The sequence below is a fragment of the Hylaeus anthracinus genome, unplaced genomic scaffold (genome assembly GCF_026225885.1).
Source record: "Hylaeus anthracinus isolate JK02 unplaced genomic scaffold, UHH_iyHylAnth1.0_haploid 11989, whole genome shotgun sequence".
Classification (NCBI taxonomy): Eukaryota; Metazoa; Arthropoda; class Insecta; order Hymenoptera; family Colletidae; genus Hylaeus; species Hylaeus anthracinus.
The window spans coordinates 2,160,171-2,175,099 of record NW_026534337.1 but is presented as its reverse complement, the minus strand read 5'-3'; the positions used below and the strand labels follow the sequence as shown (position 1 = coordinate 2,175,099).

Here is a 14,929-nt window from a genome sequence, read left to right as displayed (position 1 = left end):
TCGATTGGTCCGAAGGGGTTGAGTTGAATGACCCTCTAAGGATAGAAGATGAAAGTGCTTCGGTTCGATCACCTTTCTTTCATCGACTCTATGAACGGAACTGTGAAACCGAGTTTTCCGACTCGTGTGCCTTGCACCAACTGTATTCGAAACATTTCGAGCGACGCAATTACCACAAAGTAAATTGAACTTTCGTGGAAAACTTTATGTAACGTCGCAACGCAAAGGAAACTTCACTGCTGACAGTCTCAGTAAACATTTTGAAAAGATACTCCTTCTTTGATAATTTAGAGCAGTTTTGTTCTCATATCATGTTTGTTTATTAATACAACAACGGTTCGATTATAGTATGTAGCTCTTATACAAAATTACTTCTTAATATTAAAAACATCAGTTGAAAACATTATTTAAATTTTTTATTTCTTCAGTTGTTTTGTAGGGTAGTCGCCCAAAACTTACAACCCAAAGATATGTATTATTTATTTTTATTTCAAATGTCAACATTAATCAAAATAAAAGTGTCCTAAAATTATGTTTCCTTAACCATGTTTTAGAATATTCCTTAAATATCGACAACCCAAAGATATTCATCCTACATTTTTGTTTTAAATATTAACATAATTGAACAGAGATTAGCACATTGTGGTGTTCTCACAAGGAAGTGTTTCTATTTTTTCCTACTTCGCTGGACGTCATTTTTTCCTTTTTAATTTGAAATGTTTTTAATTGTAAAGATTAATCTTGAATACAAACGTCATTTTACCGATAAATAAACAGTACATGAAAAAAAAATGACTCTAAATTGCCGAAGAAAATGTACCAGCATCCACATGTGGTTCAGATTAAAACAGCGAAAAAAACATAATTCTTTGTTATTATTATCATCTTTAATATTATCTTAATTTTTTAGTCGGAAATGTAACAATAAATTATGCATTTTTGCTAATTCTTTCTTCATAAAAAATTTAAATGGAAAGAATATATTATATTGCATTGTATATGTATATTATATTACATATTTTATGTCTCTCTTTTCCATTTCCTCATCTGTATCCTGTTTTAGTACAATGCAATGAAAATGTTACATAAATAAAACCAAAAATAAATTAACATTGAAAATCGTCATTCCAGAAGAAGAGCCACAGTTTTGGCTTTAATCCAAACGTCGAAATAAAAAATCTGTATAACAAAATTTGCACTCAATTGTTAATAAGAAGCTGGATATAGTTTTGTATTCCTGAACTTTTGATTTTTTTGGAATGGAAAAGTCTAATACAATACAATATAGTATGCTGATTTAGGTAAATCTGATTCTCGAATTTTTAACGATTCTTTTAACCATCTAAAATAATTCTCCAAATTTTATGTTAATTATGTATTAGGTTGTCCCAATTCGCGAAAGAAACTTTCGGGACAACCTAATAAATTTTTAAATGCCATTAACATTTAGTTACATAAAATATATTGCACGATCCATAGGAATAAAGTGATCTGTCTCCTAACTAAAATTGACATACTTTTCTTGTATAGTAAGCTTTTTCAGGAAGGCGAGGATTCTTTTAATAAAGTCGGAAAACAAAATATTCTTAATTCATGATTTTCAAACATACTGGCCTGCCGTTTTCGCTATAACGAGGATATTTCACGAAGTATACTTTTCCATTTTTTCACGTCGCTTCTTTTTTCAGACCCAACCCTCTACTTTATCGATTTGCGACTCATCTGCTTAGTTTCTTCATTCACTTTTCAGCTTACTTCGTTAAAACTGAAAGGTGTATTCACTTCATATTTTTCTTATATTTAAAGGGCACGCGGTTATTTCTTTTAATTACCTTTTTCGATTCACCTGATGTCCTTGTATTTTTGCCTTAAAATCGGCTCAACGTGAGATTGCTAGATCTGAATTTCATAAAATTTGTACGTCCTCGATAATACTCCATAGAATACATTCGGATCTCATAGAACTTTCAACAATTATCACAAATTTCGCAAAAAGAAAAGAAATGAAGCAAATTTTGATACAGAAACAAAGGAACATTAAATGTTATTCGTTGAACACTGCAAGTATTGTTATAAATATTATAAATTGAATAAATGTATCTAATACAAAAATTTATACTCGGTGTGTAAATACCATTATGTAAATATTATAATAAATATTCCAGGCGGAATAAATGTATATAATTTCGTAGACTTATGTTCCATTTGAAAAATATGTTTATCTTCATTCTGATAATTCTTTGCACACAATTATACATTTTGTACACACAATGTACAAAAATGTCACCGAAGAATCTCTGAATTTAAATATATATTAGATTCAATAAAGAATCCTGATTGTATTAAACTTTGCGATGCATGAAATTCTCAAGGTACATAAAATACTGATAATTCATCGATCAACATCCTGCGTTATTTCACTCCAGCAATCTCACTTTCTCACATTTCTGATAGAAATGACTGTTACTATGGCATTTAGTGTTTGAGAAAACCAGGAGAATAAAGTGCTCGTGCGTGTTTGAACGATACACGCGTATACATATTTGGTATCAGTGAGGGACTATGTTCTTATCAATTTTATCAGAGCGAGTGACATTCTCCTGCTGTCACCAAATGATAAAAGCCTGAGAGAACATACATTTTTGTTGCCATAACTTGAACTCTACTTTCTCGACTTTTCTTTGGATGGATATAAGTCGTGTACTTCTCGACCTAAAAATTTTATTTTATTTTTAAAAATTTTAGTAGATCTTCTTCCAATTATTTATATCCTACTCCATTATTATTTTTTATTAATAATAATTATAGTCATTGCCATATTGTAGGAGATTGAAAAAAAAATTGTTCTAAAATATAACTCGTCAAAATTGACTTCTAGACCAATGAATGTATTTGTTCAAAGTTTGTATTTGCAATGATGCACAATATGATGTAAACTGTGGGAAATAAATTTGATACGTTATTTAAACACCTTTTTCTCTGGTGCAATTTTTCATCGATTTTTATACAAAATTCAAATATTCATGGGTTTTTGTAAAACGGTGTGCAAATTTCCAACCACTACGCGCGTTTGCAAACACAGTTATACGAATTTATGTTTTCATTCGAACGGTTGTCCAAAAAACAATTATAAATTATATTCCTTGAAATATTATTTTCTATTAATTTCCTGCGCGCCTTTACTGTTACAGGGTACAAGTAGAATCAATATTTCGTTTCATTTGGTCGTTCTATTCTTTTCACGTAAATATATTCTGCTGTTACTGTTTTTTTTTTAACACAGATTCTACCCGACAACTTTCATGAATAATTAATATTTCATCGATCAAAGCAACGCATCTAAAGAGTCCTAATTTCCATTCGATACAAATTAATTTTAACCACAACAATACTCAGAAGAATAAAACCATGATCTAAGCAATATTCGTGTGAAATCAAAAGTATGGCTACTAGTGATGAAAAAGTGCCAGTACTGGTACTAAAGCATGTTGCATAACTGCAATATTCTCAATGATTAATCTCGTACTTGTCGCATAGGTACATTTTTATTTTTAATGATAGATTTGGAAATAGTAAGGTAGTAGAATCAAAACAAAGGAGTACGCGAGAAACGCTTTGGAAAATAATAATCAGGGTGGCCACACAGGGAGGAGCATCATTTTTTTGTATATGTAAAGTACATTTTAAAATATTTAATAAGATAAAAATATTTCTTTAAGATAATACTTAATTTTGTAACGTAAATATAATATTTTAATTAAATGATGAGAATCTTCAATAGAAGGTAACCATTATTTTAAACTATACTCCAAAGAGATAAAACTCGTAATAATTATTTTGCTTAATGTAGTTAACGATGATATATGTAAAGGCAAATCTCTGCTTTTGCTAATTATAAAGAGCAATTTGTAACATTCACTTGCTTTCAATGTGTTATTGTCCAAGTACTTTTGAAATAAACATAAACGAAAGAGATCTACAATTAGAGCTTTAATCACATTTATAATATAAATAGTAGTATGAAATTTTTGTATTTATATTAGACTCATTCGTACAACTTCAGTTTCATTAATGTAATTAATATCGCCAGCAAAAAAATTCCACGAGAAAAATTATCTCTCCATCAATCAATCATAAAATCAAACGAATTTTTATCGATGGGTATTTTAATTAAATAGACTTGTAAAGTACACTTGTAAAGTACACTTGTAACCTGTTAGAAGAATGATAATAAGCAAAATGTTGTGGCTACTAAATTTTGTATAATATACAATGGGTGTAGAAAGTATTCGTACACCGATCAATTTATTATATTTAACTTTGTAAAATTGTAATTTATTAACTTATTTTTGATAAACAATGACATTTTACATGTTCTAGGAAATTTCTAGAATAGATAGATTACAAAAAAATAGCTATTTATATAAGTTGCGAAATTAACAAGAAAAAAATAATTAATCGATAGAAATATTGAAGCAATAAGTATTCGCACAACTGTTTAAAAGTACTTTGCTGGAAATTTGATGTTTTCTAATTCACACGGAGCAATAAACTAATGTGTTTACGTTACATACTCTGCTATAAATGGTTCGTCGTAAGAATCGTACAAATACTTATTGCTTCTATACTTTTACCCACTTTTCGCATTTTTTTTTGTTAATTTCACAAATTATATTAACTAGTAAATGTTGTTTGGAGTATATCTATCTCAGAGACTTCCGAGAATATGTAAAATATCATTGTAGGAAAAAAGGAAGTTAAGAAACTACAATTTCACAGAAAAGTTTTTTGGGAAATTGATCGGTGCACGAATACATTCTACACCCACTGTATATACGTTTTAATAGTCAGGTTAAGGCTTATTGTTAGATTACGCAATACGTAGATTTATTGTAATGAAGATCGGGTAAAGAACTTAGAAGATTAGCACTGTAACGTAATAAAATGACGAGTCAATATTTCTACATAAATTAGAGTTATAAATTGTTAAATATAAAGTTTACAGAATCAGTTAACCCATTCACTGTCAACTACGAGATACCTCGTAGTTTGCGCTACAAGTTAAGATTGATTACAATTGGTCAGCGATTATTGTTATTGCCGTTTGAGTTAGGAGTTGTTAAAAAGGATGAATGAAAATTTAATATAGTGCATTCAACATATTTAATATCACTTTTTATTATAAAAATAATAACTTAGGCGATACGGTTATAATATATTAATTATACATTTGTATATTTTGGCACCCAGGGCAAGGCGCTCTAAATCAATTATTCAATATTAGTGCACTAGCTTACGTGCAATCCACCGCTATATATATTGTGTTAAATAAATAATATCATTAAGTACAGTTCCTTAAAAAACCACTTATTTTAAACAACCACCAATAACATTTTCACCTTCGAGTCCTTAGTAAAAGGATCGGGTTAGCAACAAAATACACATCTTCCGAGTGGTTAAATATCCGCGAAACGACCGAGCATGAAACGCAGTTCCGTCTGTGGAAGAACCCTTATCGTGGAACAGACGGTAGAATAAGAAGACGGCTGCATGTGCAACGCGCGATGCACCGTGGGAGGGCGCAGCAACTTTTATTGCATCCGCAATAAAACAGCCCGACAGAGTTGCTCGCGATTCGCCGATCGTGTCGCAAGACGCCCGTCGAGAAAAACCGCTCTTTCGAAATGCACGTTACGTGGAAATAATTCATGCAGAAGTACCGCTACGGGCGCAACCTCGCCTCCGGACTCGCGTGCAAGAAAATCCGCCGCGGCCAATTAAAGGAATCCACGTGCAAGTTTCGTTCGTAATTAAACTTTCCGATACAGAGACATCGATATTTTCTCCCCTTTTCCATTCATCCTTAATTACCAACGTGAAATTACGACGCCAGCCGGCAGCGTCTCGAAGTACGGTCGAAATCATTTGAGACGCGGCATGAAATGGAATTTTTAATGTGCTCAGACTTTTCATAACATTAGAAGTACCTACAAGTAACGATGTGGTTTTTCCCAAATCTTGAAAACGGTGCCATCTACGAACAATGATTTAACTTGATAAATTAACTTCGAGTGACGCACATACACTGCCGGCCATAAGTATTAGAACACCTGCTACATTTATCAAAAATATGATGCTTATCGCTAAATAACATTTCTCATTGCCTTTATTCTCTGGGTTTAATTGAAATACATGTTCAGCTGTAAATATTGATCGTGGTATATATGTATTTATATTAATTATATATACAGTTATCAAATTTACATACTTATATAAACTTTATTGCATCTTGTTTGATGAAATGGTCACGCTACGTCACATGGTGTTTCAGTGCGAATCTTTGTGTATGCTACGTTTATTTAAATATATTCTTAGGTCATATCAGTGATATTTCGTACAAATTAGACATTTTACACAATTTATGTATATCGTATAATATATCATATAAAGTAAATGTAGTTACAGTTTCTAAATAAATATGTAACTTTTTTTATAATCCATATAAGGTAGGTGTCCTGATACATATGACTTTTCAAAAAATTAACTTATTCATCATCATTCTCTACCCTCTAATTGCCTAAGTAATGCAGAATGTTATTGCAATGAAATAGAAATCTATTCAAAATTAATAAAAATACAGAATTATGTTTAAAAATTATTTTAATTAAATGTACAATGTTTTATTAAAAATAGTTTTATATAGTTAGAGTTCCATTTGTATGAACGACATTTCATATGTACCAAACTAATAAAAGGAATGCGGGTATCATCCACTTTCAGTTGAAATCCATATTCAATATGTAATCATCAACAATGCACTTTTGTCAAGGTTACATACCTTTTTCAAGAAATTGTTACTGTAGGAGAAACGTGGATTCTATACGACACTTCGTATAATAAAAGACATTTTTACCTACTTTAAAACTGGGAATTCATCGCTACGAAAATTTGAATCCTAATGAAACCACAAGTGTTGAATATTATCGTGCTCAGTTTGATAAACTAAATATGACTTTAACTAAAAAATGTTCGAAACTGATTAACCGAAAAGGTGTCACTCTGCAGCATAATACTGCAATACCTCATAATGCGAAAATCATGAGCCAAAGAATTGAAGTGTTGGTTGGAAAATACTTCCTCACCCACCGTATTTTCCTGATACTGCATCGTTGAATTACTACATTTTCAAATGTAGGTAACCGTGATTTTCGTGGAAAAAATGTCTTACTTTAATACCTATCAAAATTGCATTTGAAGAGTATTTTACTTAAAAAACAACTTCATTTTACAAAAATAGAATAGGAAGTATGTCAGAGAGATGTGCGAAAATTGTCGATAACTATGATAATTATACTGCATTAGATTAAAACTGCATTTACGTTTAAATAAAATAAAATTATGTATGGTACCCAAAATTCATATTAATCAAACGCAATTCTCTAGTAATGAGGTTAAACTAATATTTATATAGTTCATAGGTAAAACATACGATTTTTTAAAATTAAAATTACTGTTTTAGAGTATTATTTGTATAATTCAATACAGGTCTAGCTTACGCTTTTATTCTTACCCTACACGGTTGGTTATCTACTATTCGTTAGTCAAAAATTTCATCCGGATAAGAATTTCGCTCATTTCTGAGGTGCGAACACTACCACCTCTAGAAACAATGAAAAGTATACGAACATCAGTGACGATCGTGCAAAACGTGCAAGAATCATAGCTAGCGTATTGCAATAGCGTATACATATGTATAAAATAATTAAAGCAGGCTACGTGCTCGTGGTATCTTTGAACGAACGTTTGAAGTTGCACGAAAGGAGACAGCCAAAAAGAAAAAACGAGAAAAACGCAGAGCAGAAGGAACTTGAAAAGAAAATACAGTCGCAAAACGATCGGAGGCGTATGTATAAGCAACTGCTCCTCATCTTGCGCACTATAATTCGATGATAATAAAAGTGACTCACCAGAAGTCAGAAAATCGATCAAACGAGTGTTCTTTCCGTATTCTCGAGGTTGTTTATAATCCAACCGGTTTGATGAAACGGAAGACTGCACCTCGGTATTGATGATTATATTTTATCTGTTCCCCGTTTCTCTCCCTCTCTCTTTCTCTCTTTCGCCCACGCGAGTTTCTGAACAATCAATATATTCGATTAAAACACGCAGCGATGACATCGACGGTGACATTAAAAACAGAATTAAAGGTTATAATTAAGGTTACCATCCATAGGTCATGAAAATAGAATACACGCGTCTCATGAGAAAAGAATACTCTTTAGTTCTTCGGGGAATAAGGGTAATATAAAAAGTTTAATGTGAAATGGGGCTTTAGGAGTTAGTTTTTTAATGAAACTCTTTTTTTAATATTACTTTGAAATGACTAATGATGAAATAATGAATGATGTTTAAGGAGGACAAACACAGAAAACAAAATCCTGAAGCCCTTTTCTACGCAAACATATTTAAAATTTGTGCTCTTTCAACGTAAAAACTAACAGCAAATGTTTCTTGATACGCGTTTCAAAAGACTTCCTCATTTGTCAGAAATTAAAATTCAATAATTTGTGTTCACCACAGAGACTGAGTATAATTGTTTCACGTGGGTAAAGCGTTGATAGATATTAAATAAAATAGACAATTTCTATATTTTGACTAATTTAAATATAAAGTTATAATCGCATTTCTAGAATGTTTAAATAATATCATCGCGAAAATCAAATTAAGTCACAAAATGAAGTAATTATATATATGCGTTACTTGTACTTTTATAATTAGCATACGTGAATGAAAGAAATGAATATTAGAGTTTTAATACAACCTGTAATACAATCCTGTAGTAAATATAAAGTAGAGTAAGCCTGATTGTTTTTACTTCTTTGCTTAAAACAGTTTATTATTTCATTTTCTTTCATGGACACTCATATTGTAAATATAATATTTTGTTAGTAATCTGTAGCAATGATGCAACAAATCGTAAAAAAGTGATTTTACGTAAAGAGACATCACAAGAAGTTAATACAAAAACCGTCGCGCAATATGTTAGCTATTTTATGACAAGTATACATATCCAAAAGTATACAAGGATACAAAGAAATACAAAAATATGTAAACATAAAAAATAAAATACGCATTATAACATTTAGAAGATAAAACATATTGTAATATAAGTTTGTGTTCTTTATTTATATATATAAAAATATTAACTTGCATAAATATCCGCAGCCTACTTATAATATAAGCGATAACATAATTGCGTACAAATTTATGAGCAGATCTTAAAATAGATAAACTACTAGGTAGAGAAAAAAAGGTGTAGGAAACTAAAGGAAATTGTATGTTTAATTAGTGTAGTATGTATGCACGTGTGTATATGCATGTATGTTGCATATAGAGAGTTTTGTTTATTTATATCTTAAACATATATTCAAAACAGTGTCTTACTAATGAGGTAACCTAATCCTTTTTTTATCAATAATGAGTAATTATGATAAATACCTGTTTGGAGAAATTTCTTTCTAAATTATCTAAGGATTCGTCTACGTTTAGGTTTCGTGACTTACCTGAAACAAAAAAGAAAAATCGAATTATCGACAGTGAACGATTTCAGCTTTAGATAAATTAGTAAATTTTGGCGCCAAGTACATGAAAAATTATCCGTCACCGCATATATACTGGCGTTGGAGCTACCACGTATCTTTTACAGGAGAGATAGTCCATTCCAACCTAACCTGACATTTCTTTCATAAATATCTCAACACGTCTGCAATATTTTCTAAATTTAAAGGCATTTTTCTAATGTAAACCGCATATAAGCTTTCGAATAAAACCAAAATCAATAAAATCGGTCCACGTACAACTAAGATATCGTAATATCATGTCATGAATCTGTCAGAAACCGTATTTTTCGTATGATTTTCCCGTCGTCAACCCTTAGCCAATAGGAGCTAAGCAAAAGCCGAGTGTCATTCGTCGACTCTCGGAATCATTCGGTTCAGCATGGCTTGTCGCGCATCGAGCGTCGAGAGTCGAAACAGATGTCATCATTCATAACCTGCCAAGTGTCAAAACTTTTTACACTATTGCATTATTAATTATATTTATATCAGCAAAATGTTTTCAATTTAGACCTTTTATGTAGGATTTAATAACAAATTGCAGCCAGTGTTGTAAAGTGTTGATCAATCTTGACTACAAGGTATGTTGTTAAAATCTGAATTGCCATATATCTTTATTCATACAGAAAACTGTTTTTAATATAGATCCATACCATCAAAGTGTTTTGAATTTAGACTTTTTATGCAGAGTTTATACAAATGAAGGGAACCACAGGCTTGGAGGTTATTCGTTAACAAATTGCAGCAACTGTTGTAAAATGTTTATCCATTTTTATTACAAGGTAAGTTGTCAAAATTTTCATTCATACAGAATAGATCCATACCACTAAAGTGTTTTTAATGTAGACTTTTTATGTAGAGCTTACCCAGATAGCACAGGGACGTCTTATGTACGTCCATAAGACGTTCGGGACGTCCTGTGAACGTCCCTGGAACGTCCCAGTTACATCGTAGGACGTCCCTGGGACGTCCGGCGTGGACATTCTATGTACGTCCTTGGGACGTCCGGCGTGGACATTCTATGTACGTCCTTGGGACGTCCGATGTGAACATTCCCAGAATGTCCTCTCTACGGTCTCTGTACGTCCCTGGAACGTTCGGTGTAGATATTCCCAAAACATTTTCCGAACGATCGAAATGAACGTTAAAATGAAATTTATGTTTAGAAGATATGTGTATTGAATATTTGGACAATGTTGAATAAATTTTAAAAATTGAGATGTAAAAAAAATTAAATTTTAATTTTATATATTTTCTTTTATTTGTTGGTAGATTTTAGTTAACTGTATTTATTTCTTGTAACTGGATTCCATGAAAACGACGAACAATTCTTTCAATTTTTATATTTACCTCCGGCAGGATTCGAACTCACGATTTTCGAACTACAACGCAAGCTGTTTCCTCACTTATCCATAAACGCCTTTGCTAACACGACTCATATTTTAGATCTATATAGTGACTTGCATCAATATGCGGACACTTTTTAAAACACAATTCCTTCTTTTGAAATTGGTCTAAATGACTTGAACTTTTTTTTGAAAAGTTAGAAGAATTAATTTACTAGGTAATTCTGAATAGTTCCAAATATTACATACATATCACAACTCATATGTACAAAAAATATTTTATTCCTAATATTAATTAAACATTTTGTTTTACATGTTCAAACATATATTCTGTTGCGAATATTAGATAAATATGTGTTTTATCTACGGAAAAAAATATTCTCTTGCGAATATTAAATAATGACTGTATACCCAGATAGCACAGGAACAGGAACGTCTTATGTACGTCCATAGAACGTCCAGTGCTGAACATTCCCAGAACGTTTTCTGTACGTTCTCTGTACGTCCATGGGACGTTCGGTTAATCAATTAATATTAATTTACAATTGTAAATAGTGTATTTTATATTCTGAAAAAAATATTCTGTTCTACATATTGAATAGATATTATATAATAAATAATATTAAGAAATAATATTTATTTTGTTTAAAAAAAAAGTATTTTTCCCTATATCTAGAAAGTTTAGAGCGGACGTCCTTGGGACGTACAGAATTTAGGTCCCATGGACGTTCGCAGGACGTTCCGGGCGGACGTCCGACAACGGACGTCGGACGTTTGGACGTAAACTGGACATAAAATGGACGTCCATGGGACGTCCGGTGCTATCTGGGTATAGAAATGGAGTCATTTTCTCATTTCATCATTAACATTAAAATTTCTTGCATCAAGAAAAAAAATTGCAGGTATTTATAATTATTTATAAATTGAATGAATAAATGTTTATAATTAATAAATTATATGAAATATATATATATATATTCGCTTTTTTTATCCCCTCTTTCTTTATTTTACTTTATTCAATTAAAAAAAATAATAATAATTTAGACGTCTTATGCAGAGTTTACAGAAATATCAATTTTATTTTTTATAAATTTAAAATAGATCCTATATAATAAATGATTTGTAAAAAGAAGTGAGATCCGATAAAAAAATTCAAAAAAAGTAAAAAAATTACGCCAAGTACATGAAAAAGTGGAGGACTCAAAGAGTTATCATTGAAAAATAGAAGATCCCCATAAAAAACTTCAAGAAAGTACAAAAATTTGTGAAATCGAAATGAGCTGCCAGCACATGGAGGTGCTTTCCAGCACAGTGCAATTGCGAATTTTACATTGTGTTACACAGTGTCGCCATTGCACTGTGCTGGGAAGCACCTCATATGCTGGCAGCTCATTTCGATTTCACATATTTTTGTACTTTCTTGTAGTTTTTTATAGGAATCTTCTATTTTTCAATGACAACTCCTTGAGTCCTCCACTTTTTCATGTACTTGGAGTAATTTTTTTACTTTTTTGATAATAGATTACGCATAAAACTAATGTATAACGAGTTGTTCCCAAAGTTTACTTCATCAAACAGTTAAACTTTTATTTGTTCATGAATTTTTTAATTTCACCCTATCGTTTCGTAGTTTTCGGTTCACCTCAAGATTACGTTACCACGTAATTGAAAGAGAAAGAAATTCGTTCGTAAAAACTGAAAAAGCATATGCTATCAGTGTGTAGAACAATGTTAACAATTCATCGTCATCAAAATACGTAATAAAGACTATTAGAATATCTGAATATCAATATTTCAATATTAAAGACTATTATTACTATACCCAATAATAAAGACTATTTTCTAATAAGCAAGCATAATACGCTAATTCCGTTTCTATCACTTATTTATCACTCGTTACACGATTATTTTTTATTCGTGGCACAAAATTTCTATCTAGATCACAGCATTACGTCCATCTCTATTTGAATACACAGTACATATTGAACAATAAGAAGACGAAACAGTTTTTGGCACGAGAACTGACGTCCGTTGTCGCCTCTTGATATTTTATATCCGACCCCCGCGGAACAACGCAGACAACACGGGGAGATATATGCGACGGAGGTTCTTAAACTGGGCTGCAGCTAATGCGAGCAGATGCTGCAATTTAACCCCGTCTATTACCCCAACTTGCGAGTACTGAGCGCCACGAACGTCATAAACTTGCTATACGAAATTTTGAACAATATTAATATACTCTGCACGGTTCCACTTCCGCCTTTTGTTCCAAGTTACCGCAGAACGACCCTGGATTTATAGCTGATTCAGCTGGGACCACGTACGAGCGTAATTAGACGCGTCAATTAAACCCATGCTCATAGAAAAGGACTTCTTGTTTGGTAAAAGTAGGACTGACAGATAGTATATGACTTTCATTGTTTAGGGGTTGTGGGTGACTGATCGAAGAATGTAATTCTACCGTAATTTACAAAGAGTTTTCTAAAAAAAAGTAGAGGATTTTGTTTTTTAATAACAAAATTCGCCTAACAGCGTAATCATAGTGTGTACTTGCATTTAATATAAAGATATATCCACAGCACTTTTGTTCTATTAAAGAAAAGAATCTTGAAGCTCCTTTTGAAAAATCTTTTACTTGTGATCAAATACCTTCATTTTAACCAATCTGACTAACAGTTAAAAATCTGACTCAGTAGCAATCGAAATATTAATACTATATGTGTAGGGTCATGAAGATAAGTTGGGTTAATAATAAACACTTATGTAACGAAAGCAAGTAGTATATTACTAAAAGAGTATTAAAACAATTCAAGGGAAAAAGTTCTTTTCGTGAATCTTCTAATGAACGAATACTATGAAAAACGTATAAAATCGTATTATTATTTATTAATATATCTTGTTCTCATGATCCGTATATGTAGTTTACGACAAAATCATGACATACCGTTTATCTTAATTATTCTAACAATATGTTCGATCTTCTTTATTATCTATATTTTTGATCATTCTAGTCAAAGTGGATTCATATAGTAATTACATCGTTTCCTTGTAAAACATCTCGTATAACCAATGTTTGTAATTGGTTATATGTAATATGTTGTTGACATATGTACAGGGTGTCCCAGCTTTTTCTGGCCAAACCTTTGCCAGAGAAAAAATGTTATATGAAGGTATACTCTTAATACTTTTATTAAGGAGTTATAATTAATAACACAAAACAATAATGAAGTGGAATTTCGTCGACACAGCATATGAACGTATTATGAATATTCCTGTTTGTGTTTACATAAACTCTTATATTTATTGCTTTAGAAACGTTAAACTTTGTTTGTTTGCAGAATCATACGTTACCAAAAATACGTATCCAATACTGTCTAATATTTTTCCATATTTGTTCACCCAAATAATTTTGTGTACCCATTCACATTAGACAACAAATGTTTGTTGAAATTAACGATTGAATCAGAATTTCTGATCTATCATGGTCTATCCATAGCGTGACAGTGAACCCGTTTAAAGATTTGAAACGCGAGAAATTGAAGTTACGTGTCTTTGTGAAGTCGTAAATTGATCGCTATCGGCGAGACAGACAAAGGTCGACGGTGCGATGACATTTTTTTTTCCTTCCAATGGAACCTTTTCATTTTATTTTCTATCCCAAGAAACGTCCCCTGGGATACGCATCCTGGTGACGGTACGCCTATCTCGATAAGCTTCCAGTCACCCCTTGGTGTGTTTGGGATGATATTCTGTTCCCTGCTGCCGCCACCCTCTCCGCGAGGGGATCAGACATTTCTCTGCACGCGTGTTCATACAGATATGAGAGTAACGCGCATTAGACTTGGCGAAATTCTATCTTCCGAAGATCGAACGAAACAGTTAATCTACATAAATAAATCTGGTTGACAACAGAATTCTCTTCCCTTATTTCAATTACCACCCCACTGATTTCGCAGAAACAACAAC

The 14,929-nt window shown here is 31.7% G+C and overlaps 1 protein-coding gene across 1 annotated transcript in view; it reads right to left on the bottom strand.

The window, feature by feature from the left end:
- LOC128887986 (uncharacterized) overlaps positions 1–14,929 on the bottom strand; it is a 456,277-nt gene that overhangs the window by 207,179 nt on the left and 234,169 nt on the right. Inside the window, exon 3 of the mRNA XM_054144535.1 lies at positions 7,968–8,135. The gene's annotated coding sequence lies outside the window, so the exon portion shown is untranslated. The remainder of the gene's footprint in view (positions 1–7,967; positions 8,136–14,929) is intronic.